We start from the raw sequence: 27,819 nt of genomic DNA, 5'->3' as shown, positions 1-27,819 counted from the left end.
GTGTGAACTCGTACGCTAGTATCATGTAGCGACAGTCCAGTGTGAACACGTATGCTAGTATCGTGTAGTGACAGTCCAGTGTGAACACATATGCTAGTATAGTGTACCGACAGTCCAGTGTATGCTAGAAGTGCATTCAGGAATGCCCGTTTAGCACGTTCTTCGATGCGTGTCAAATGCTCGGTGTGTACGTAGAACTAGGGTTGGTCAAAGGAAGCAGCACACACTGGCCAAGTTTACAGAAAAAAAGGCATTTTCTCTTTGTTGCTGCGATGTAACCCTGGTTTATTGATCACTCTTGCAGTTTTGTGGCCTTGCACCGACACATTGAGCCATATTTTGTTCCATTGTTTTACATATTTAGTTTGAGCTCTTCTTTTCACCTGGCAAGACAACAAGGCACAGAAGTCACAAACAAAACAAAAGTGTTGGAGAGCCTAAAGCAAAAGCTTGGAGTTTGTTCATTTCACGACCAAGAGAGTCTTTAAGATTTCATGTTCTCTTTGAGAGCTTTTCGTTCCCTCGGAAGCCTCCGGCAGACCCTAATGTCTCCTAAGAGCCAAAGGCTGCTTTGTTCAGAGGGAACGCCACGTAAGAGGAAAAATAGACTTGTACAGATGTAGAAATACAGTAGGAGAATCGGAAAACGTGAAATATGGATGAGGGGAAGTGGATAAAGAGTTTTGCCTTTTTTATTCTGAAAAGCTCTCAACAGATCTCAATTGGGAATTTGGGGGCAAAAGAAATGGTAAAAATATAGAAAGTGAGATAACACCACAGCTTTAGCGGTTCTGTTGGATATGGCAAACATTTCAGACATTAAGAGGTGCTCATGTGAACTCTACAGTTGTAAAGCAGTGTCTCTGGCTGTGTGTTAAAAGCAGGTGATCCAGAACCCAGGAATCTCTGCAGAAAACAGATGCTGGACTACTGTCAGGCTGTTAATCCTCTTAGCATATCTTGCTGATGAGTGGCGCCGAAGCTCATGCAAGCAAAAAACGCTGAACCTGGTTAAAAAAAAAAAAAAAATGGAATGGCCACAAATGAAGTGTAGAAATTGCTGAGAACGCTTTCACAGACAGGCTAACGCATAGCTGTCCGAGGGCAGAAGCTTGGTCTGCATTTCACCCTCAAAGGCTACTTTCTCCCACCGTGGGGAGCTGTCCTCTAATGACCTTCCACTGGTGACCACTGCATGACCGCATCAGTATGTGGGCGTGTGTCACATGTCAACAAGGATATCTGGTTGGATTACACCACATAAATGAGCTCCCCAGATTTTGTTTTAACCCTTGTGGATTAATTTAATCGTTCACAACATTTATCTGCAGTATGTCAGTTATTCCCAAAGATAGAAACTATATTTGACAGCTTCTTGCACGTATGCAGATATGTCATTTTCTTCTGCCCACATCATTTAGTGGAAAGCCGTCAAAGTGATGGAAGTCGTCGTTTAGGCTGAGAGCAAGTTGGACAGTAAAAAGGTAAAACAATCAACATTTTGTATCATTAGAGTTTGGATTTTGCTTACTTTTGATGTTTTCTTTCAAAGAGAAGAAAGTGAAATATAGTTTGGTCAATTACTTAATAGATAATGGCTCATTATACCAATGGAAATTTACATTTTTTTAAATCTTTTACTATAGTTATTACCAAATGGGGATACGTGAAGTGTGTTGTTGAACCTCAAAAAGCACATGACTCCCAACAAAATGCCATTTATAAGGTGTTTCCTAAAGGTCTTTATGGCACGTTCCATTCAAGAATTTCAGAATTTTTCTATCTGAAATCATTCTAAAAGCTGTTTCATTCAAAAATTCGGAAAAGGGCCTCTGTATAGTCCCAAGTGTTTTCATGCTATCCTGTTAAGACAATGCTTAAAGTGCTCCCTCATTTATCGCGGGGGTTATGTTATTAAAAAAAAAAAAAACTGCGATAGGTGCAATTCATCATCATAAAGTAGAATTATAGATGTTTTAAGCCTGTAAAACTGCTCACTACACAATTTCTACACTTTTCTCAGACAGACATGAAGATTTTCACACTTTTCCCTCTTGTTTAAGCTCTCAAAGTTCAAACCTTCACAGAAAAACGAGTTCAGTGTTATAGAATTAAGATCTGATCTCAATCGAATCGAATAGATGTGGTAAACTGAACACATTCTGTACAGGGGACAAGGCACGGAGGACATTGACGAGGTCAACAGCCAATCAGGATCCAGAACACACTGTTTTATCAAAAAAAGTAAAAGAATGCAAAACTGGAAAGGTGAACCATGATATATAGACAGGGTCCACTGTTTACCAAACCTGTTCAATGTTACCAGAATCGTGTTACAATCTCAACGTGTTGCAACTTCTTCCTTCTGTGAGTAAGATAGATATTTATTTCTCAAAATATAAGCCAAAAATCTTGTTTTTTCACAACAGTTAGGTATTTTACTCGTGTCATGCAAAATGGTGTGAAGCACTTTTATTAAAAAAAATGTTCTCACAATAGTCAGTTATAGAATATTTTTAGAAAATCAAGTTTTGTCTCAGACTTTTCCTAAAAAAAATTCCACCTTCAAAAATTTTAATACATTTGGTAAGAGGCTTGTCAACAAAATAGCGACAGATTTTGAGGAAATTATTTTGACATTACAATGTGGGGCAGCAGAGTAATGCTATGGCAGGAGTCTGGAGAACATTTGTGCCACACAAAGTGAATTTCCTACCAACACTGGAATTTCTTCTGTAACATTTTAAAATTGAATGTATTTTAAAAAAATCTGCTCACTTTTAGCTTTTGTTACTCATAAAATGTAACTGATGTGAGTGTAAACCCATGACATTAACTTATGGGAGGGAAAAATAGGAATTAACACAGATTAAGCAACATCTTCACTAAATTTATTTTTTTCTCACAATTAAGTGTCTCCAAGTCCTTTAAGGTAGTTACAGCTCAGTTAAATACAGCCATAATGTTGATAATGTTTCCCATCCTAACTGTGCAACAGAATTCAAGTCTTATACTTTGTCTTAAACCTCTAATTCATAACAAACTGTCCACCATTACATATAAGTATTATTTCATTTGTTTAGTCAAGGTCATGGTTTTTGTTAATTAATCTCAGCAGGCTTTGAACCGTCTCAGCCCTTCCGTTAATGACCGTTTTAAGCCTCGTCTCAAGATTCAGCCATTCATCAGACCACTGCTGGCATTTTTTGATGGAAAACTGGCCCCATTTATTATAGGGTTTTGTATTGAATGTACTTCGTATTGAATGTACTTCGTATTGAATGTACATGAACATTAAGGCAAATCATGTCAAGGGCAGTGACTTTGTGGTGGGAAAAAGGGTCACAGAATGCATAGAAGTCACCCATTTTGTTAATTGTGTTGGTTCTCGCAGTTGCCCTTTGGAAAAGTCAGCGGACTTGATTAAATTACTGCTCCCGCTTGGAGGAGGCAGCCGTTGGAAACAGCCCTGTAAAACAGAACCTTGCATTTAACTAATGAGGATGAGAGGCGTTGTGACACACCAACGACTTTCAGATTCTTCTATGCCTCTTTCCTTCTGTTTTATAATTTGATTTTTTTTTAAAATATAAGCCTGGTAGTTTATGTGAGAAATGGAAAAGTTGCGGATAGTACTGAGTTGATAACAGCAGCCAGTCGGAGCTGATGGAAACTGTATCGCAGATACTTGAAAGCCTGCCAGCCGCTTTCTCACATAGCGCCTTGTGAACCCTCTGGCTGTTCCAGGATAAAGGCGTTTTTTTTCCAGGTCAGCACGCTTGTTTGTTTCTCACAGCTGAGTCTCTCCGACTACTGTTGGTACGGCACATATAGAAGGATTAAAGGCGATCGCCGGGTCGAAGGGAGTTGGGCACGAGAAGCTGGCATGTGAGAAGTAAGCGGTCGTGACACTCTTGACCCTCCCCCCTACACATGTTCTACAGCCCTGAGGCGCAATCCTGATTTATGGAGGCATAGGGACGAGGCAAATGCATACCAAGTAATGTGGCACATGAAAGTCACAGAAGACTGGGCAAAGAGAGGCAGAGTGAAGATGCCAGTTTGGATCTTAGAGTGTTGAGGAAGAAAGAGCCAGTGGAACATGAGGAATAATGAGGGGTCAGGACTGGACGTAACCACAGTTTGAACCTCTGACATGGACTATATACACAAAGAGGGAGCCTGATCATCTGCTGGATGCCATCAAGCCAACATTAGCCCATGTGGCCATTTTATTCTGCCTAATTTTGTCAGTTTGGTCAAAGCTATTAGAATTACACCAATCATTAATTCTTTTTTTTTTGACAAAGGCAGGAACATTTCATTTGATTACAATATCATAAAAACGTTGCTAAACACATACGTTTCTTTGCAGAATTGTGAAGAAACGGGTCATCCATATGACATCAGTACGAGGCAACAAATTCCTTTACATATAATCCAATTTGACTCATCTGTGCTGCAGTGTGATGATGCATCTGCAATGATTGGTCCCAGAGGACCTCTGCTCCCAGCTTCATCCCCATCCATGCTATTCTATTATACAATCCAGCTGATTCCTATGACTTACATAATCAGATTTGGAATAAAACATTTAAAAAAACAGAAAAAAATGAGAAATGGTTTTTGACAACACTACATTAACAATTTAGAACACGTTCTTTAAAACCTTATTCTCTAAAGTTACTCTAAGCTACTAGAGGGGTAATAAATTATAGTGAAATTCACGGGAATTTGGACCAGTGTAAAGTCCGTTCTGTCTTTCTGGGGAAATATACTGACTAGAATTAAAACTTGTGCTTATGTTGACGACAAATGAAACAGTTTTTCTTTTGGTGGACCCTAAATATGTCCAGCTGTTATTGAATTTTAAAGTCCCTGACTGATGAAAAGGCGGCGGAAGCTGTTGAAACTCTTCGGCTCTGATGTTTCCACTGCTGAACAGATTCTTTATTCTGTACGTAAGCGTTAGTCTGACACCAATCCCAGCTGTTCCTTCAGGCCAAACGGTTCCTTTCAATACTTCAAATACAATCCGTTTGAATTATCAGTGGGGCGGGGGTCCTCTGCACTGAATCCCGGGGCGTGACCCCAGCGCTTTGAGATGTTGTTGTGCTAGAGATAACCAGGATGACCCATAACCTGCAGGTCTCATGGGTTGATACATGGGTTTGGGTCAGACTAATGGAAAATCTGGCTCAGATTAGATGAGCTGGGTCAAAAGTTATGCATTCCTATGCTCCATGTGAGTTCCAGAACTAAAGTAAAGAAAACAATCTTTATCTCTGCAGTGAATGATTTAGATCACGTTCACGCTGCCCTCAGAAATGCTCGATCAAGCGGGTAAACGTGTGTTTCGGGCTCCCACGTTCAAAAACTCTTTCGCTCATGTCTTTCTATGGCAATTTTCGGGCTCTGTGTAAAAACATGGCCATTGAGAATGTGCATTCAAGTAGCCACTTCCTATGAAAAGTCTAAGTAAATGTGTGTTTCGGGCTTCCACGTTCAAGAACTCTTGTGTTCACGTGTTTCTACAGCCATTTTCGGACTCTATTTACAAACGTCGTGGCCATTTCTTTTTGAATGTGTGTTGAAGTGGCGACATTCAATGAAAAGCTTAAGTCAACTTGTGTTTTGGGCTTCCAAATCCAATATTGTCATGTTCACGTGTAGCTACGCAAATTTATACCACCGTTTTCAGGCTCTACGTACCATTGTCATGGCCATTGAATGTGCATTCAAGTGGCCACTTCATATGAAAAGTCTATGTAAACATGTTTTTGAACATGGCTTCCATGTTCAAAAACCTCAGAAAGAGCTGTGAAAGAAAGAGCCTGGAGCAAAGATTTGCACCACTTTGCCATTTCACAAACTTCTTCCAACTGTAGGTGGCGGATATTTGCTAATAAACAGTAGAAAAACAACGTGCGTTCAAAAACGACCAGTCTTGAACATGCATCTCATGCTTTAGAAGGAAAACTTACGACATAAACCAACCACCATTAGAAATGAGAAATGTTTCTAAGTTTTTAAAATTGAGAATATGTTTTCCCATGAACTTGAGGACTTAGGGTTTTGCTTCAATACTGGTATCCTTGCATTTTATCACACGAAAGAAGTGAAAGATAAATTAGCTAGACAAAGTTTTGATTCAGTTTGTGAGGTTGGATATCAGACCCAAAATATCACAATGTTTTGATTTGATTCCATTGACTCAATTCAATCAAATGTCCTTTTGACTTTAATCTTTCTAATTTACTGCATGTTTTCAATATTTTGTCAAATAACCATGTTTAAGTACACTTTTTAGCAAATGAACATAAATACTTGTCTGTCATTTTACAAAGACAAGACTTTTAAACAAATTGGACAAAAAAATAAATAAAACAGTATCTTCGTTTTGACCTCAATCCCATAGTGAGCATTTCATTTTCTAAAGAGGTTTACACCAGCTCAGAAATTGCACCAATCTTAGAAAAACTCAGCATGATATTTACTTAACATAGAAAGGTTGTCAAACTTGCAATAATAACAACCAACAGAGCAAATCTTTTGCATCCCATTGCTTTTCTCAACTTACGACTAGAATGCAAGGTATCTTTAAGACTAAATTTGATTTTTGTCCTTTATCGTTTGGGACTAAATAAGCCGGACTTGTACTTGTTAAATGCTAAATGATCAAACACCATCATGAAATCCTATCGCCTGCCAAGAGGGGCTATACTGCTGGCCTTAACCAGAGAAGATTGTTGTTTTTTGGGATGAAAGAAAAGCTGTTGATGGATTTATTTTCTTTTGGATTGTCCATCTTAAGTTAGATATAAATCCTTGATTTTTCTTGGATTAACATTCCTATCACACATCCATCCAGAGGGGTTGAAATGGGTTTTGACAGTCATCAGTTTAAAGTGTCTTAAAGCCTTTACTTCGAGTCATATCACTTCACACCATCGTGCTGTCGAGACCAAAATAATCTCGTGAACACAAAACCCTGTAGAGTGTGATATTATGAGACACCTGTCAATCAGTCAGGTAAAGCAAGCAGCCACTTTTTAAATAGAAACCATGATATCATTGGGATAAAAAGTGATATTGATCGGAAATAATTACAACAGGAGCTTCTGTTTGCATCCATTGGGTTTGAGAAAAGGAAGCAAAAACTAAGTTTAAAGACCCACTCCAATAAAAGTTGTGCTTTTGGTGTTTTTTGACATGTTCTTATGGCATTGTCCTCTCAACAAAAGGACATGAATAATATAATTTGACATTAACGTCTTCATTTTCCTTGTTTGAGCTGCCATCTGGCTCTAAACTGTACAGCTGGATTGCTTCACTTTTGCTCGACGATTTTGTTAGCTTGGACTGGTGAGGTGCTTCTCGTAAGTATTAGAGAGTGAAAACAAAGGCATGCTGGGAAATTAGTGGAGCTAACCTCTGCGCCAACAGTGCTGCCCACAAACCATAAGTGAATTTCTAATGAGCTACTATAACCCTGCAAAAACTGTCTTAAAAAATGACGCGATTCGGTTTTTTTAAAGAGCACTGGGAACGATTTGACAATAGAAACAATATTTTTTAAAGAACACCTGACTGGGTTCACACAGTTGTGAGATTCTTCATAACCAGAATTTGTTTCTGAACATCTATTGAGAAATGTAAAACTGAAGAAAAATTGTTTCAAATATTATTATTCAAATTTTTCTAGGAAAAACACTGATTAAAAAAGACCCACATTGATAACAAACTTTGGTAGCATTTTGTGTTGTTTTATAAATCTAAAAAAGATATGCATTAAATACACATCCTGATCTCACATTTTCTACTCTTATCATATATAATGGATGTTTCGCTCTGAGCGAGTGGTTGGTAAAAATGTTTACTACTGGAAAAAATCCAGTGAGGAACCAGAAGAGCCTTCAAATTTAAAATAAAAGAAAGCTCTCAAAAAAAGTACTTACTCAAAATATCCATTAAATGTCACAATTGTTCACATTTAATATATTTTACCAGTTTGAGTGACCCCCCCCCCCCCGATTCATTTGTATCCATTGCATCTTAAACGTCGGACGATGCTGAGGTTGGTGTCAGTGTTTTTAGATTCCACTTTGACGGTTATGAGCCAAGGGAAAATGTAGGACATTTTAATGGCTCCTGCATGAAATCTAGTGTAGAAATAAAGTTTAAACCAGCTGCAAACATTTTACTGAGAATGAAGATAAACTTTACTCTCAAAAGGTAAAGGAAACTGGAAACAAAAAAAAAAAAATCAGATATTCACCCAAAGGCAGCGTCACACAGCCACATTTTGCACCAATAAAACTTATTCATACGTGAATATACGTAGAAAAAGTGAGTAAAGTTTTCACAGATGTTTCACAAAAGACCCACGTTAAAACCACGGAACAAGTACAAATAAACCATGCAAAGAAGACGTAAAACAACTTAGAACATTAACCGTGTGATTATTGCTCTGTTTATATGCAATTCGTGAGTGATTCGTGTGTCAATTACGTAACTTGAACAGGATGTGTGCGCCGTGTACGTGATATAAAAGTTATACATCTGTGGTACATGCGTGAAAAGTCAGTTAGACATACGTGGAACAGTCATAGAAAGCCACAAATTTTCGTATGCATCTTGTAAAAATCACACACAATTGCGTACGACTTATATAATAATTGTATTCAAACTACAGTTTGGCTCCACTGGTGTGTGAATGTGCATGAATGGTCCCGGTGATGGTCAGAGGGGCCATGAATGTGCATAAATGGTCCCGGAGATGGTCAGAGGGGCCGTAGGCGCGAACTGGCAGCCACGCCTCTGTCAGTCTGCCCCAGGGCAGCTGTGGCTACAACCATAGCTTACCATCACCAAGTATGAATGAGGAGTGAATGAATAATGGACACACTGTAAGCGCTTTAAGTGTCTTGAAAAGCGCAGATAAATCCAATCCATTATTATTATTACATAAATTATGCGTAAACTGCGTAATTTTCAACTAACCCCAAAATTTAACAGCTCAAAACTGAATTCACGTAAAGTCCCTTCGGCTGAAACCCTCAATGCACATCGACGAATGACGGGCGCAAGAAACAAACAAGAAACGCGTATTTCTCGCATGTATCACGAAAGACCGAAATTTCATGCGTGGAAAATGTACAAATTTTACTTAATGGCTGTGGGACATGCCCTTTAGCCTTATTAAGAGTGGACCTTGAAAATATTGTCTAACTTTAAACCGGTCCGTGGCCTAAAAAAAGTTGGCGACCACTGCTTTAGGGTACAACCAAAAGTTAGAAAAAAACTTCTTGAAATGTATTTTTTTTGCGTAATAAATATAAATAAATAAAATGTGCATCTTTATTATTGACAGAGGAGTTGAGATGTTAGCTCCCGCCTCTTCATTCACCTGCAAACAAAAGTAACAGATAGAGCAAAACAGCTCAATGGACGCTTCTCAACCACTGGACAAAGCACTTGGAGCGTCGGTTTCCCCAGCCCACTTCACGCTTCCCTGAGCCTGAACACATGACGAGTAAAACCTGAAGGCATGGGTTGGTGATGGGGGGGTGAGCAGAACAGGAGGGGGAGGAGGAGGAGTGGAGATGCAGGAGACATCCAAACTGTTAGGATTTCCGTGTGAGCTGGATCCTTGAATTGGCGTCCTTTTCCTAACTGTATTTCCATCTCTGCCTCCCCTTACTTCGGCCACCTCTCCTGCCTCGTTTTGGAAGTTATCATTGTTTCCCTCAGAGTGGACTCACAGCTTCTGCCGGAGGACCATGTGAGGCTCATGCATGTAAGTGCCTCCTTTGTTGTTTAGCTCACTTTCACTCAGATTGTTCACTTAGAATCAATGGAGCCTTTTTCTTCGTACCCGTGGAGTGTTCACAAAGGGATGTCATACATCTGAGGGGCGGAGTGGGTCGGAACAGTGTGGTGGTGGTAGGGGGGTTGGCTACTTCACTGCTCCATGTGGTCCCAGCATGGTGGCTGAATGCACTTGCATGCTGCCGTTATTGTTTCAGAGCAGCTTTTGTTCCAACTTGCATTGGCGCTCTTTGTGTTCAATGAAAATTTGTGATATGTTTTAGAAATGCTGTCACCTATCCAAAAAAAACAAAAAGAAAAAAACTTCCATTGTGTTCTTATGAGTATTCCAAGTTTTTTTTGCTGAAGATGCATTTAAATCCTGTACAATAAAACAGTAGCAAGACAATGCTACACTCAAATATTTCTGTTTTACCACTGGCTTGTTAGACGGACTCTATATGAACCTCGACAGACTTTGTTCAAGTCTGTATGTCGTCCAATTTGTTTTGCTTTTCATTCATGACTGTGGACAAATTGTTTGTACTGCAGTATAATGACACCAATTGCCCCACATTTAAACCAATTTAATGGCAATTCTGCTTCCTACTCTTTCTCTAGGCATTCACTTTGAAAAAATAGTTGTGTATTTATCAAATGGTTGGGATCTTCAAGCCTATTTGTATTCAACATTTTAACAATTTTGTGGCATAGATTATATATATATATATATATATATATATATATATATATATATATATAAATATGTTTTTTTTTGCAAAGTTGTGAAAAACATAATTTTTGCAAAATATGTTGTTAAGCACAAAAATAAAAACATCTAGTTGCGGTTTTATTGACCAGCATGATATCAACCTTATATGGAATGTTATTTTCCACATCATTTCTAACCTATTGGACATATTCAAACTGTAGTGAACCACACCAGAGTTCATTTACTAAAGAACCCAGAACCCCTTCAATAGGCAGAACGTATTTTTCGGGTTTGGTTTGCTAAATTCAGGTGAGTTTCCACAAATGCCCACAAAAATGCAAGTCCAGTGAATAACGAACCTTCAGGATGGAAAACTGCAAGTGAAATGTAAGTCAATTCCTTCTAAGGGTTTTTTCCTAGAGTCCACAAAAACTATTCATAAAAATTTCATAAAAACTTATTTAAAAATGTTTTCAGACCTCTAGTGATCCTTCTAACTAATAGTCAAAAGCTGAGGTTTTGGAAACTAGCATGTTTTGCACAGGTAAGTTATAAGATATAACATATAGTTGTCTATTGAAAACTATAGTGATGGAAAAAAGATGAAAATTCATCAGGTGAGAACTGAAGAAAACAATAAAAATAAAAACATATATTCAAAAAGATGTCTATAATTTATGTATTTAAAAAAGACATTTGAGATGCTCCCTTAACTGGAGATAAACAGAATTGACAACTTTTCTATCCATATTTCCTCTATATTTCATATTTTTTGACAAATAATAGTAAAGAAAAAACAACAGCTCATTTTTCATAGTTTTTTGTTTTTATGCCAGATCCTTTGTCTGTGTCAACCAAGGTCAACATTTAGATTGTTTTGACTGGGTGATCATACAAAGTGCTTCTTTCTGCTAAACCATGCAGGCAGTCACTTTTAAGCTCACGATTCAAATGAATGAGTTTGGGATTGAGCAGATATCCCACTGCTTTAAATTGCTCTAATAATGCTGTTTGGAAACTCCAACAAAAGATCATCTTTAGCCAAACAAACAAACAAAAGCCATTTTGAAATGAATTGGCTCCTTTTAACCAAAACTTTGTTTCAGGCCAGTTTTACGAATTTTAGAATTTAGATAATAAAGTGATGTTAAGCATAGATCTTAGAACTTAGTCATCACCAAATTGGAAAACAACATTTTGTTGGTTTGACTTCTTGTCCACTACTTTAAGTTGTTATACATCTCTTAAATTGCCTATTTTTTTAGGTCATAGATGACTTTACAATCCAACGTTATACCTTGAAACCAATTTGTCGGATAAATACTCTTTCACAATATTTGCCCACTATCTTCAAGCACACCTCTGTAGCCAAGAGTGATTGTATCCAAATGAAAACTACTAAATAAAAAAAAAGCTACTAGGTGGAAACAGCAGATAAATCAGACTGTGAGGTAATTCAAAAAGTTGGAAAAAATGTGAAAACGTCCGTTTTAAAATCAATATGTTTGACAAAACATATGCTAATTTTGTCAGATTGGTTTTTAAAAAACTTACTTAGGAAAGTTGCTTTTGTTATAAATTGAAAGTGAATGAAAATAAAGTAAAATAAACAACCTCAGAGAAACACCTTAAAATAATAATTATCAATGAACAATGGTTGGTGCAAAGTTTCAAGAGCTCAAAATGAGGTAAAAGGATTTTGTGTTCAATAAAATGTGTCAAATCATTTATAACCCAATAACTCTGGGTGAGCTGAAGTCATTCATTTTTCTAAAATTCACTGGATTTGCCTTTGATTTTCTCAGGATTACTTCTATGTTTGGACAATCCAATGGATGGGGTTCAACCCAACACAAAAAAACAAAACTTTAAAAATGTTCAAAGTTTCGTCTGGTTTGCTTTCTCACTGACAAAACTGAAACACCTGAAAATATACTGTACTGGCGTTCATTTGGGATTGTTTTTGCCTAAAATGAGCTTTGACCAAGAATTAAAAAAAAAAAGTTAACCTAGCAGCTCCCATCCTGGCCACTGGGAGGAAGTGGGCCCCCAAGGCAGCAACTGATCTGGCCAAGGCAGCACTTAGACACAAAGAAATAGTGGGATGCGTGTAGGAGGGGAGGAGTGGTCTTGGTCTCTCATCTAGCGCACCTTCCTGGAGGAAAGCAAATCCAGCTGAGAGGCGTAGACTGGTGGTCCAAGAGTTACGCCGGGAAGAGGAAGCAGCAAGGTGTGCTCAAGCCGTGGCCCAGGCAAAGCAAGGTCAGTGGATGGGATGGGAAGGAGTGGAGAAGAGGAAGTTCTCCTGGAAAGACCTGTGGGAGATGGATGGGTCCAGGGCAAGCTTCATAATTAGGGCTACCTATGATGTCTTGCCTTCTCCTGCAAACCTAAAACAGTGGTATGGCGAAGACCCCTCATGCCGTTTATGTCAAAGTCCAGCAACATTGAAGCACATTTTGGTGGGATGCAAGATCAGCCTCAGTCAATGCCGTTACACCTGGCGACACAATGCGGTTCTAAGGTGTCTGGCAACAGTGCTGGAAAGACAGAGAACAAGCGTGAACGCCCTTCCTCAGGCATCATCTCATCGGCAGCTGATACTCTTCGTCCGAGAGGCCCACGCCACCTTCAACACCACCAGTGCAGCTGACATTGGACAGCTGGGTAGAGCACGGGACTGGAAAATGCTGGCGGACCTGGACAAAAAAACTCTGCTTTCCACAGGAGGTTGCATCCACCAACCTTCGACCAGACCTTGTACTATGGTCATCCATGCTCAAGCTTGTATACATCATAGAGTTCACAGTACCCTGGGAGAGTGCAATAGAGGAGGCTTATGAAAGGAAGATGCTGAGGTACGCCGAACTCACAGCAGACGCCAAAGAGCAAGGCTGGAGTGTGAAGGTACGCCCAGTGGAAGTAGGCTGCAGGGGTTTTGTGGCCACCTCAACACGCAGGCTACTCAGGGAGATGGGAGTGAGAGGGAAGGCTCAAAGGCAGGTAATTAAAGACCTCTCCCAGGCAGCTGAGAAGGGCAGTCAGTGGCTGTGGATCAAGAGGAAGGACCTGACCTGGGCCTCCAAATGTCTGGTGGCTGATGGGGGGGAACCTGGGACGCTGGGATTCACTGCTGAACCCTCTGGAGGTGTCGTGGGCCTATCAGCGAAACACCAAAGAAGGAGGGCGCCCACTTGAAAACCCAAAAGATGTCACCATTTATCTGCTTGCCACAGTGTCTAATCGGTGCCTTAGTACTTATTCAGGGATAACAACATTTAGTTCTATAAAACAGACCTTGAGCATCAGTGTCGCTCTAGTACTGACGCTCTTTGAAATATAATCCTTGAAGCGTATATGCAATTAATGTAATTCCATCGGATTCTTAAGCAGAGAAAAGCGGATTTGCATTGATATGCAACACTTTACAATAGTTACGTTGCTTTTCTCAGCTTCACAAGCCTTATGCTATGTTCTGGCATGTACAGCCCACCGTGATCACACTAGACAAGAAAGGAGGGGCTTCTTCTTCTTCTTTTTCTAATGTTTACTAGTATTTGTCCCCCACCTAAAATTGGAAGTGCCAAAGTGGTGAATATCTCATAATCCTTGCTCCAGGCTTTTACTTTTCAAAGCTCTATACTGATGTATAAAAGGCTCGGGTGTCATAATTCTGTCCACGCACAAACGGCAATTATTCATTTCTCCTTTATGATCCATAATTAAACGTTTGGAGCTTCCACGAATGAAAAACGATGCCATCGATACATCAGTGCCAAATCCAAGTCCCTGATTGGTCAATGTTCAACCTGGTTTAACCTTCAACTGTCATTTGTTGGCGCACGTTGCAGAGGGCAGTGTGAACGTAGCTTCTCCTTATGTCAAGTGCGTAAAAGGTTGAAGAGTTACGGTAGTTTAAAAGTTGTTTTTTTTGCTGTCACAGGTGACAGGTCTGGTAGTAATGAGTTTAAAAAAATGTCAGACTAGTCACATTGATAAAACGCCTTTCTCGTAACACCATGCTTATAAACCTGATGTTTTACAATCTTGCCCTAAATCTCCTCAGCATTATGGTCACTGTGCTGCCTGGCATTTATTTTTTGGTCTGTTTCTACTATTTGATTGGTTGGATGATTGGTTGGATGTGAATGCAGACAAAAGGTGAAACAAGACTTTCAAACGTTCACTTTAGTCTGGACCAAACTCCAGATGAAAAACCAAAACTATATGTTGTGAGCATCAAATAACGTAGTTATGAAAGTCCAATTTGTTGAGAATGGGATGAACAGATGTAGATTGGAACGTCTTAGCCATAGCTCGTCTGAGAAGGAAATCTGTGCTGTTTTTCTACCTTTGAAATAGAGTTGGGCAAAACATTAGTTTGGTTTTTGAACACGCCTCCTGTAGGAAATCTGTAATCCCACTTATTAATGCAGTTTAAAGTAGTTACATTTTGTTTCTAATTATCCACAAGATAGTTTTCTTCTTTGTTTATGACGTTGGGTGTGAATTGCTTCATGTTTGTTTGGGAAATTACCAGTTATATCCAGGGAACCTGAAAAAACCCCAAACATTGACTTTTCTACCGAGCAAACAGCTCAACAACATATGGATGGAGGTTTTCTGCTGCCTACAAATACAAACTCAACCGTGTGTGACGATACATTAAATTCTTTACGTCTGCATTCATTCCCATAAGATTAAAAAGCCCTGATGCATTGCAGAAATGACAAACTTCTGCCGGCATAGCGAGTGACTCTCACACAACAACATATTTTTATGAATTATTTACATCTTTACCAGTGTGTGTTCTCAACATATATGTCTAGGATAAAAGTCTTTCTTGGGTTCTGAACTTTTGACACTGAAGAAATTCTTTGTTTCCCTGTTCAGTTTGCTCACAAATACACACCGCTTTAAATATCAAACGGTTAATTGAAATGCATTTACCTGCTGGTGCAGAAATAAAGGATTTCCTCGTAGCTGACTGAGCAGCTTGAATCTACAGCTCATGTTAGTGCCGGGGATGAAACGTGTGCTTTTAAAACTGACATCTATGAGTTGGTTATTAATAATTAAATTGATGAAAATACGTCTTAAGACTATCGTCTAACAGTGGATCTTCTTGAGCCTCGTGTCTGATCTTAATGCGGAGTTCAGTTACTCTTTTCTTCCAGAGAGGAAATGCTTCATTGCTCTTTTTTTTGGTTTGAAGTAACCATCACTGCAATTATAATGGATGCTTTTGTAGTTCATAACATGGCACATGCAGCCCCTAACCATTATGGATTCCACCCAGTTCTCTTATCAGTGCTGACATGTGGAGGCGGGAAGTGTTGGCTGAATGAATGGATGTGACAGTTGGATACCCAGAGCTACCGACGCCGAGGCAAAACAGTGCGTGGAGGAAGGTTGGGATACATGACACTGACCGGGAGCAAGCATGTGATTTCCAGAAGGTGTCAGAAAAAAGTTGTTGACGCAGGAAATTTAGAGCAAGGACATTTGATATTTCTGTATTTTCTGCAAGCTCCACACCTTTACCTCTGACAGGAATTTGCAGCATCTCATTGAAAGATTCAGATTGATATATGTTTATGTTTTACGTCTTTTTGGATTTTATGTCCATTTTTAGCCTCTTTGCTATATCTGGAGACAAGCAGGGTGTCAAGCAGGCGAGCTAGGGGGCCCTGGCACCACCGGCTGCCAGTGTGTCGAATCTTTTTCATACCCAGCCAACCCATACACCACATTCCAGCTATTAAATCCCATCCATCTTGGCATCCATGTTTCAGCTCCCCAACAGTCAAACACTGGCTCCAGGCCACCTCTTTCTTTTTTTCCTTTTTTTTTCCAAGCCCTAGAAACGAGTTTGAATGAAGAGAAGAGACAGAGGAGGGATTTTGGAGAAATGTGGGAGGGAGTTTAAATGGAAGCAGCGGCATTTTATTTGCAGTCTTCTCCTTTCATCCACTCTTAGGGGTACTGGGTAATACAAAAAGGCCGCTTTGTTCTACGAGTGACCAAACATGGCTCTTGAATGTTAATCTGGGTTTTGACAAAGCTTTAGAGAGCTCGAAAACTTGGTGATGAGATGGGCTGTGAACTAGTCAAGTGTTGTGTTCCATCTCCACCAGCTTCACAGCTTCTGCAAAGGCTGGACTTTGACTCTTTGGCAATTTGTCTTCTCCAAACATATTGAGCCTTCTTTCTGTCAGCCGCCATTCTAGTGTCCTGGGAAACTTGTGCAGAAAACGCTACCACCATGAGAGCCTGCAGGGATGAAAACAATGCAACGCCATGCCAACTGAGTAAGAGATGCTAACAGGTCCGTACTTTTAATAGTTTGCTTCCGTATTTATAGATTTTGAGCGTATAGTTGGGAAAAATCTTTTAAATTTGCAAAAGGAATTAGTCTTTTCAAGGTGTACCCCCGTCTTCTAGTCTCCAGGAACCCCCCCCCCCCATATCACCCCTGAAGCAGGTATGGATAATGAATGCATGGATGGAAATGGCCAAAGGGAAGACATTGATTAAATGTTCCTGAAAAAAGGCTGTTCAATATATTTCCCTCTTTCCTCGAGGATGCCATAAATAACAATTTGTCTAAAGATTTTGAAATGCTGAGACTCAACATGCTCTACAGCTTCACTGACAGAAGACAAATTCAGATCGTTTTAAGCATGAATGCAGATTAAATGAAGGCTACATCGTCAAGATGAAAAGAAATCATTCTGGAAACATTCATGTTAGATGACAGAAAAAAAGGGAATAATCAGACCCAGCATGATATATTACCAATGATAAGCTACTGCCAGCAAGTTGAGATGATGCTAATGTCATCTTAATATGTTAAAAAGAGCTAACCACCAAACAGGAAGCAGAAAAACATCTTTCACCTTTCATCACCAGAACTACACCTCTAATGTTCACATACTTTGAAACATCGTAACTTTTCCACTGTTTACGCAATAACGTTATCCTAACAGATTCTAAAGCTGAGAAAAAGCAGCTTTGTACTGATGTACAACACTTTACAGAAGTGACGTATGTAATTCACGCAAAGTAACAAAATAAAAAAGGGATTTGCTAGTGTTGTAGATCTGCAAAGCCGCTTTGCACCAATGAACCAGATCTAGGTGTGTAACGATTAATCGATTTCTATTCCTATGATCCAACCAGACCCATCGGTCTGAGACCGGTAATGAATAGAAACCAACTTTACCATCAACAAGTCCTTTCAAAAGGAGATGAATCAATATTGGAAAATACTATGTGGATAGAATCGTTGTAAGTTTATTGTACTATAACATAAAAAAGACATCACAGCGGACAACACATGTGATGTCAGCGAAAAATGATCAACCATCATTAACAGTCCATTGTGTGGAAACACTTTGAATTTAGCAAAGACGTGTATCCATACAGTGTGCCAGAATGTTCCCTTTTGGGTCTTTGGATGTGGAAAAACAACAGTGGACTGAGCTTTAGGAAACTAAAATGTGAATGGATTTGACATTAATTCTTGTTTGTTTGGACTGTACTACTCAGCACCAGGAATTTCTCTCCGATTCACACTGGTGGAATATTTGGCTAAAGATGTCCTGGATCCCTTTTAGGTCAGGGAATTGGATCGTTTAAAATGAACCAACACTGCTTATGATTCGGATCAGTTACCACAGATTATTATATTCAATTCAATTTTATTTATTTAGCCCAATATTTACAACAAAAGTCATCTCAATGGGTTTCAATGGGCTATGAATTGTATTTTCTTTTAAAGAAATCGTTACACACTAAAGAAAACTTTGTTTCTGTGTCAGAATCAGTCAGAATTATGTCAATTGCAACTGTTTAGCAGTCACTGGCAACAGCTCTGGTTTTAAAGGGTTAAACTTTGGTTTTATGAATGATATTTACACTGCAAAACTTTAACATAGCTAAATTAAGTGTTTCACGTACATTTGTTTTTGCCATTACTTTTTTTTCTTGTTGAACATACATTTTGGGAAAATAACCTTTTCGGATAATTGAGAAATGTAAAGATGTGTTTAGCAAAAATAACAATAGGTCCCCCCATCGTCACTCAGTGTCTTCTATGTAAAAATTATTATATTTTAAAAGCTGATTTTTTTTTTAAACAAAGTTATTATATACAGACCTTTCATTAGGGCAGATTTTAATATATGTTTCGTTTTTGTGATAAAATTGTCATTCTTTGATGCATTGCATTTTGACCTGGAAGTTCATTATAAGATGTAGATCAGATTATTTTGCAAATATAAGCTTAGAAACTTTTAGAAAGACTATATTATTTAAAAGAAACATAGATTTTAGAGTGACTTGTGATTTGAAAAAGAAGTACCGGTACATGTAATTATGGTAGAGTTCTTGATTTCTTTATTTAAAAAAAAAGTACATTTCCATTGAAACGAACAAGATAACATTTAAATAGTAATTAAGTATTTTGTTTCATACAAATCCAAAACTATTTGATGCTTTACTACTTGTGTTCACAGCTAAATATGCCAGTGGTTTAAGCTGCAACTGCCTGCTCTGCACTCATGCCAGAGAAAATTGGATTTTTAATTAATGGAAGCTCAGATTTGTTGTTTGAGCTTCAGGCAGAAGTGGATCGATACGTCGTCATGGAAAACGGGGATGAGCAGTGTTGGAAAAGTCATTCATCATGCGGAAAGAATCTAGTTCATCAAAGCAAACTGGGTTACATACTTTCTCCATGAAAACAAAAGTCGAACAGTAAAAATAAGATACGTTAGTTTATGCTGATGAGGCAGGCAGAGTTGCAAAGGGTGCAACTCCATTAACGATGGTTAAACAACTCAGCGGTGAGCCAGGCAGCATGTGGTTCAGTGCTCTTTCCTCACCATGAGCTCATTTTGACAAGATGACCTTTCTGCTTGCTGTTGCATTTTTAAAGGGGAGATGCTTCACCTTAGAAGGAAACAAAGCATCTTATCGTAGATGTTGAGGATCCATCTATGTTGTGTAGTCCAAGTGCAGGGTTGTGTAGATGCTCGTAGACAAACACAGACGTACACCGTCCACTGCCTTTAGCCGACTGGATTGATCCCGAATAGGAATGAGGTGTTGATTTGGCCTAAGGCGAAAGTTCAAACTCATTAGAGAAACAAGACATGTAGTGGGCGCCGGCTGCCATGTTCCCAGCAAATGTCAGTTGTTCAAAGACAGATTGTCTCCTGGGATGTGCCTCTGTGTGACAGTAAAGCAGCCGTCTTGGGTTTGCTTCTGTCGTCTGAAAGGGAGGCCATGTAGCAAAAGTGGGCTGGTGCCAGAAATTCAACTAAAAAATTCCTGTTATTGTAATCACTTTTCGATTGGGCTCTGCGTTGTCATGAAAACCTCGGGACGCCGCGAGACACCGGAAGAACTTTCTTGGAGCAGTCGCCAAAATATGGCGTCAACACGAGCCGCGCTCAGACAATGCCCAAAACTAAAAGATACAAAGTTTAAGTTGACACCGAGATGAAATGTAGAGAAAGAGATATCAATCATGATTAGGAAAACAGCGAAAAATGAGGGGGGGCATCAACTTATACCCAGGGCTGAAGGACCATAATTGCCTGCAACACAATTGCCAGATATAAAATAAAAATAATAAATATATACTTTTTATTACACCATACATACACAGGGCAGGGCGTCTGTGGTGCAGCGGTAGGGCGGTCGACCCATGATCGTAAGATTCCCGCCTTGCACGCCCATGAGTCTATGCGTCCTTGGGGAAGACACTGAACCCCACCTTGCCTCTGGTGGGAGGTTGGCGCCAGTGTTCGGCAGCGGAGCCGCCACCAGTGTGTGAATGTGTGTGTGAATGTGTGTGTGAATGTGTGTGTGAATGTGTATGTGAGAATGGGACTGTGATTGTAAAGCGCTTTGGACCTTGTAGGTAGAAAAGTGCTATATACGCCATTTACATTATGATCCTGATGCATTAGTATGGATCTCTGCGGTTAACGTTCCAACAATAGATTTGCAAGCGTTGCACATTTGAACAATTTTACATTTCTTTGTTACCTTTTAGTCAAAACAGCTAAATTCTGATTGGCTCCTCCAGTGTGCATCTGTTCTTTCATTGTTGGACTCTTCCAATAAAGGCTTTTGATTAACACTAAGATGATCATATCTCCAAAAAGATAGATCTTTTCAAATGAAAAAACAAAAAACATTTGTTTTGGAAGTTGTGTGCATTGCTTGTCATCTGTTTCATTAAAAGACCAAACAAAATACTTTCGTATTAGAGCGTTGGATTAGGCAGGATGATGTCATTCCAGAAACTTTCTCAAAGACAGCAGTCCTGAAAAAAATAAAAATAAACTAGATGTGACAATGACCAACTGAAATAACTGACTCAAACGTACTGAGGTGACTAAAGAAAACAAGAATGGACGTGTCGACTTATATTTTTTAAGAACTACAATTGGGATGTACATAATCAAAAGCCGCTCATAACACTGTGGTCAGGAGAATTCTGGACTTTTCATTTGATGTTGAAGGACAGAGAAAGAAGAAGTGGGGTTTGATTGTTTGTCATTAGCCTGCATCACCTCTCAGGGATGGAAAATGACATTATGGTGACCTTCAGAGCCTTGAGGGTGAAAAGAGGAACAGATTTGTTTCTCTGATCAAAACCAAAATAGTTTGTACTTCTCAATAGGACAACTATTTTTGTGTTCACACAATTTACATAGAGTAGTATACAGTAATAGAGTATTTAATCACCTGAACCCAGATTTAATGTTGACCAAAGGTTTATTTTCCCATAGACAGACTTTTTCTTTATTTATTTCCTGGTCTTTAAGTATGAAATTCACGGCAATGTTGGCAAGAATGTATTTAGTTGTTTTTCTGTTCAATGTGAAGAAATGAAAAAGTATCCTATTACAAAAATAATAAATAGTGCTTTTGCATTTTTCAAAGTCAATTCTAAACCCTATTTTATGAAGACGTTTTGTAATCACTGGCTGGCTGACTGTATTTTACTATCTTTTTTAACTTTGCTGTATTTTATATGTTATTTTTCCGTATTTTCATGTGCTGTTTCATATTTTCTCTTGTAAAGCACTTCCTGACAGTTACTGTTTCTTACTTGCATTTAATGTCGTAAATAAGGGGCTTAAAGAAGACAGGGCAATTGGTTTTAACCTCACAGAATCTGTCCCTCTTTGCAAAAGGTTCAGATCCCCATAAAAAGAAGCAGCGTGTCTCTGAACACTTTTAAAACTCCAGCAGAAAAATGACTTGTAGGAAATGAAGAAACTAACAAACATTTCTAAATATTTAGAAAAGCTGTAGTATTTTTGTCTGATTTAGATACAAATGTTTATTACTTTTTAAAATCGTACCTTTAATCAATTAGTCTTTTTAATTTTCTCATACAAAAACACTTAATGATTGGAAGAAAGAAAATGAAACATTTGCAAAAGTAGTTTCAATTAATTAATACTTTTTTTCAACAATAAATCCAGTTTAAAACTAAAATCAAAGATAAAATCTTATAAAACACAAGATATAAAAATCACACCTGAAACTGACGAATGTAATTAATAATTTGCACCATGAAGGATTCAGTGAAGCCCATCACTTGTTTTATGAATAATTAAGCACAGTTTTACACTCTGCCATCAAACTGCATAAAACTCCCTTCATGCCTTCATACAAAATACATGATCTTTGATTCTTGCACTTTTATTCCTCTCACTCTGGGTTTTTATTTTCAATCCTTTTGTTTTCGAGGCCAAAAACTACAAGTCCTCTGTGGTTTTCTTCCATCTCCATTTGCTAATAAAGATACTAAAGACAGAGAGAACCTCTAAATGAAATGGGACTTCTGTCAGACATTTGTATGAATCCAAGCAGAGCTGCACCGCACGGCAGGGAGGGGAAGTGAGTGTGGGTGGGGGTGACCATCACTTATCATTTATTCATGCTTCACGCCTTCATTAGGCCCACCTAAAGAACAAAACTTCCATTTTTCTCTCAGCAGGAAAGCAATAGCAGCCTTTTGCTCCTCGAAAACACGTCTGTTGTTTTTTTTTTTTTTCATCCTTTAATGTTTTTGAAGGTCCACAGTTCTGTATAGTTGTACTTTTTCATAAACTTCACTGTCCGAAAGCTGTAGACGGGATTTATAGCTGTTTTCTGGACTGATCGACTCCAAACAGGAAGTGCCCAATGGTTCCAAAAAGCCAAAATCCCTCAGATTATCTACAGTACAAACCAAAAGTATGGACACACCTTCCCATTCATTTGAATGGGAAGGTGTGTCGAAACTTTTGGTTTGTACTGTAGATATATAAACAGCTGTTGCTCAGTCCTCATTTTTGTCAGATTACCATTCTTGCTCTGCCACCCTTTCAAAACATGTTCATTTAAAACATTTTCTTTCCTGTAGTTTAAGTTACTTGAGTTACAATCAGACCAATCAGACGCATTCAACAGGTTGACGTCCGTACAACGAAAAGAAAAAAGGCGAATGCATTTGGTTGGAGCCAGAAGCAAGCATTTTCTCGTGTACAATCAGCGCTTAAAGCAGACCTTTAACATTTATGTCTTATAACAAATCTCCTTAAAATTTGTACTTCTTAAAAAAAAAAAAGTAAATACCTGAAACAACAATTAAAAGTATAATGTTTCATTTATGTATTTATTTCAAGCATATAAAAACAATAAATATATTTTTATACCAGTTGAAAGCTATGGCCAGCCATTCAAAATACTATTTAACAAAACGTTGTTTGAAATGGAGATAAGCAGAAGCTTGTTTAAGCCTACTCCTTTATTCCCATTCAACTGACTTTTATTTGAAGAGCATGACTGCATATTGTCCGTTCAGCGCTTGCAATTTTAAGATGACAACATTCTAATAGCCAAACATAATAGGGTTCTTGAAACCATCAAATGAAACCATCAAAATCAAAATTCACCAAAATGTTTTTGGTGAATTTTAAGGATCTTAATGTGCAGCCAATAAAAAAAAAAAAAAAAAAAGAATTTCTTTGGACGGCCAGTAAAACGAGTATGCAAATCTTCTTACATGAGCTTGAGGAAGCGTTTGGCCCCCCGACAGGTTACGATGATGCTACCTGACACTTGTACTGTATATGTATGGCATATATGTGGAGAGCATCAACCTTTAGGCGGAGCAAAATGGGCTTGTGCGTGTGTGTGTGTGTGTGGGGGGGGATTTTCATAGGCTTGGATGATGTTGCAGTACATTTATTTTGAGTGACAGAAAGACCTTTAGCTGTTGCTGATGACAAACACAGCAGATTCACGCGATGCATTTGTTTGTTTGGCATGTGCGACTCGGTCAAGGTCTGCTCTTTTGTGCATTGTTCTGTCTTTTTGAATCGCATCTCTTTTGCTTCTAAGCTCAAATAAAGGAGCCGGCGCTCAACAGATGATCACATCTACCAGGAAGTCAGAGTTGACGGTTACTCAGGCCTCAGTTGCCTCGCGTTTCTTGTTCGGGACACACAGGCCTCATTGAATCAAAATATTTCCATAGACGATGTGACCTGAGGTTGATTCGGTGAATCATAACGGTGCTTGGAGCAGATTTGACTGAAGAACCTCCAGCTTTGCCTGACTTTATTTCTCTGAAGTCACTGTATGTCAGCCCCTATTAGTTCATAATAATAAGCTTTGCTGCACTGATTACCAATGGAATTGTTAAAGGCGACATATGATGACTGTTTTTGTAAGAATGTTCTTTAGTGTCCTTAATTACTTGTAACTCACTAATTTGAACATTTTGCTATTTTCTTCCACAAACTCTTTGAAGTCCCACTCCCATAATTCTCTGATCTATTGTCAAAGCGTTCCCTGGGGTCTTTTAATTATGATTATACCATGGTCCGGGTGAATACTCAATTCTGATTGGCTGCTAAAAAGTGATAATGGAGAGTGATGATGTCCCATAGCTTAAATGTTCTGTATCACTGCGCTGGCTTCTTTGAAACAAACTTTAGCTTCATCGTCAGGACAAAAACAAGCGGTAAGAGGAGAACTTTCTCTCTGATCTGATGCTTAATTAACCTTTCTTTTGCCGCTGCAGTCTTGCGGTCAGACTCAGCCGTTACCGTGACAAAGCGCCGAACCACGTTTTAAATGGTGCGCTTTAAGCGATATAGACTGAAAATATAAAAAGAACAAAGTACTAAAAACTGTTTGAATACTTAGTCCTATGGTGTAAGCGGGATAATGGCCTTCGACAATGCTTCGCGTTAGACGGTTCAGGCTTCCGCGTCGTCCGTCAATTTTTGAAAAAGGGACACTTTGTCAGGCATTATCCCTTATTTATGCTGCTTTTAGCTAAAATATAAAAAAACCTGTGTTGTTTTCCGTGACATAGTTTCTGCAGCGCGGCAGTAGTTGATCAGAAGTTTATCTCTGAGTTGTGGGCGGGATCGTTGGTGTGAAGCAACAACGGCCTCCTACCCCTCCCTGTTGCTTAGAGTTTTCCGTTTACATGCCACTAGCTTACAGCCCTTTACACCCCAACCTGACGTTACAGGTGCAACATAACTGGTGTACAGTTTTGAGCCAGATCTCTTCTAAGAGTTGCAATGCTACATCGCATAGGTGCTGATTTTCTCAATTTCTTTTATAAATATCCTCCATCATCACAAAGATGCCACAAGAACATGTTAAAAACATTATTTCATGTTCCTTCTTGAGGGAACTACTTGGATTGCAGTGTTTTACGACATAACAAAAATCACACCAAATACTGATTTTTCTTTTGGATAATGAGGAATTTCATATTTGTTTCTATTCAGAAGCCATTTTTTTTTCTTCATGAAAAACTATTTAAGTAACTCCCGAATTAACTACATTTCAATAAAATTATGTATTGGCTGTATTTTGGCTGCAAGTACAAAAATATCACTTCATAGACAAACTGCAAACGTATTTGATGAATTAATAAAACACTTCCACAGAAAAAAACTGATATAATAAATTCATTCTTTTGTAAATACAGCTCCAGATTTTAAAATATAATCTATTCCTACTTTTTTTGCATTATTTTGGGGAAATATTAAGTTTTATATTATTAAGCCAATGAAAAATTGCCATATAACATGGTGCAAACTGACTAAAAGGATAGTTTCTTCCAGCTACCCTGAAGAACAGAATCATCTACTAAAGTTATTTTCAAAAAATCTCCAAAGAAACAAATCCCATAGGTGTTATAAACACATATAGGTATGGCAGGTTTGTAATTAAAGTCCCCAAACATTTGTCTGTTATTTTCAACCACGGTTGACTTTTCAAAGTCGATTCCTTCAAAAGTCACAGCAAAACCCCACAGGGGTCATTCAGACGTGACTCATGTTCATTTGTCATAGGTTAAAAAAAAAAGTGATGTCTCAAAGGGATTCAGCAATTGAAGTGTCTTTTTGCCCTGGGAACTATTTTTAATTGTCATTTTTCTAAAGTTAGAGAGGAAGAACACAGCATTACAGTTTCTTTTATTTGGTTGAATTCCAGCCCCTTTAGTTTTGGACTAACGTGGGAGAAAGTTTGTTTCATTGATGGATTGGAGCGAGGAATTAAACAAACCTTCAAAGAATTGGATGTGGAGTGGTAAATAGAAATATACTCAAATTATTTCTTACAGATGGCAACATTTATGAACACTGTGATTATATAACTGCTGTTTGTACTTGGTGGTCGGCCAACATTCACACCTTGTACGGCTCAAGTGGCACGCTGGCACCAACCTGTAACCACCAGGAGCAATGTTGGGTTCAGTGTCTCGCCCAAGGGCACTTTGACACATGGGCAGCTAGGGCGGAAACCAAACCTCCGATCTTCCAATTGGAGTTCGACCACTCTACCTCGGCACCACAGCATAAATATGCACATCTAGCATTAATATAAATCAAGGGAAATTTAAAGATTTAAGTGCTTCAGCCCTCTAGAGTGCCTATATCATGCTATTCTTAAGCCTTTTATAGTAAACGATATTCATATATGATAAGATATTACCTTTAGCACACAATAACACTTTTTTTAATGAAACATTTATTTTCCTAAGCTTTTTTTCTACCCAACGACTCGACCTCTGAGGCACCGCCTTTCACTCCTTTTGGGTGCCGCCCATTATATGATGTCAGCATATATGGCAGCATGTCCATGTTTTGCACACGAAAACAAACATCCAAACGTCTGCTAAAATGGATGAGCATATTGTGCATAGACAAGGAAAGCGTTTAGCCGATCAACACTAGCTCCACAGAGAAAGTGGGTGCGTGTGTTAGCCTGGGGGCGGAGCTGGCAGCGCAGACTGTTCCTGGAAGGGGCGGTTCCTCACTTGGTGACATCACAATGTGGGAACCCACTTGTTACCGTGGATTGGGAGGGGCTTTTGCTCAGAGCGTGACTCAGAAATGCGTGACTGGATCAAAATACCGCTTAGGGGTTTCTTTTCATGAGAAATAAACATTATGGAACGCTTAAAGGCTAGAAATTTTTGATTTTGAGCAGTATAGCACCTTTAACACCGGAGATGTCACCGGTGACGCCTAAATAAAAAACACACTTTAACATACCATAACTTTGACTGTTTACACTTTCCAGGTAAATCAGCTTGTTCTGACTGGGAGGAAACCGACTTTGTACTTTGAAAAGCTTTCCATTAGTAAAATGCAAAGCCGCAACAGAATCAGTTGATTTTCGTTAATTGTGTAAACACTTAACTACTGTACTGAGTTGCATATCAGCACAAAGCTGCTTTTCTCTGCTTCAGGATCCGCTGAAATGACTTTAACGGTTGAAAAGTTTCAGAGTTAAAGATCTTAAAAGGGGGAAAAAAAACCCAATGATGTTACTTTTAGCAAATCTTTTATGTCGAGCCACTCCCAAGTTTTAAAGAACAACTAAAAACAACCTTGTTGTAACCAAGCATGTAAAAATAATTACCTAAACTCTGCTGGAAAACCGTGGTTAAACTATGTTAAATAAACTGCTCTCTGTTTAAATGATTGCTTGTGATTATATATTAAAAAAAAAATTATAATACAAAGGTACTGTAAGTCAGGTGATCCCATCATAGATTCATTTAGTTCTAAATCTTTATTATATAGTGATGTTGACATCGAAGGGGTCGGAGTTTGTGGTTTAACATTTTCCTCTGTCAGTGGAAATATAGTCTCATGCAGTTGGAAGCCTTTCTCGTGTTGGAAAGGACAAAACTTTAGGCGATTGAACAAATCTGTGCCTTTTGTGCAACACTACCAGTGGGACCC

The 27,819-nt window shown here is 38.7% G+C and overlaps 2 protein-coding genes across 2 annotated transcripts in view; one reads left to right on the top strand and one right to left on the bottom strand.

The window, feature by feature from the left end:
* The window catches only part of msl3 (MSL complex subunit 3), a 204,649-nt gene that overhangs the window by 136,814 nt on the left and 40,016 nt on the right, over nt 1-27,819 (bottom strand). The window lies entirely within an intron of this gene.
* Nucleotides 9,626-27,819, top strand: part of LOC101171810 (E3 ubiquitin-protein ligase Midline-1) — a 73,991-nt gene continuing 55,797 nt past the window's right edge. The window contains exon 1 of the mRNA XM_011484944.2: nt 9,626-9,799. The gene's annotated coding sequence lies outside the window, so the exon portion shown is untranslated. The remainder of the gene's footprint in view (nt 9,800-27,819) is intronic.

This window comes from Oryzias latipes, chromosome 2 (assembly GCF_002234675.1).
Source record: "Oryzias latipes chromosome 2, ASM223467v1".
Lineage (NCBI taxonomy): Eukaryota > Metazoa > Chordata > Actinopteri > Beloniformes > Adrianichthyidae > Oryzias > Oryzias latipes.
Note: the sequence above shows the minus strand (reverse complement) of the source record. Positions and strands in the feature narration are given on the sequence as shown.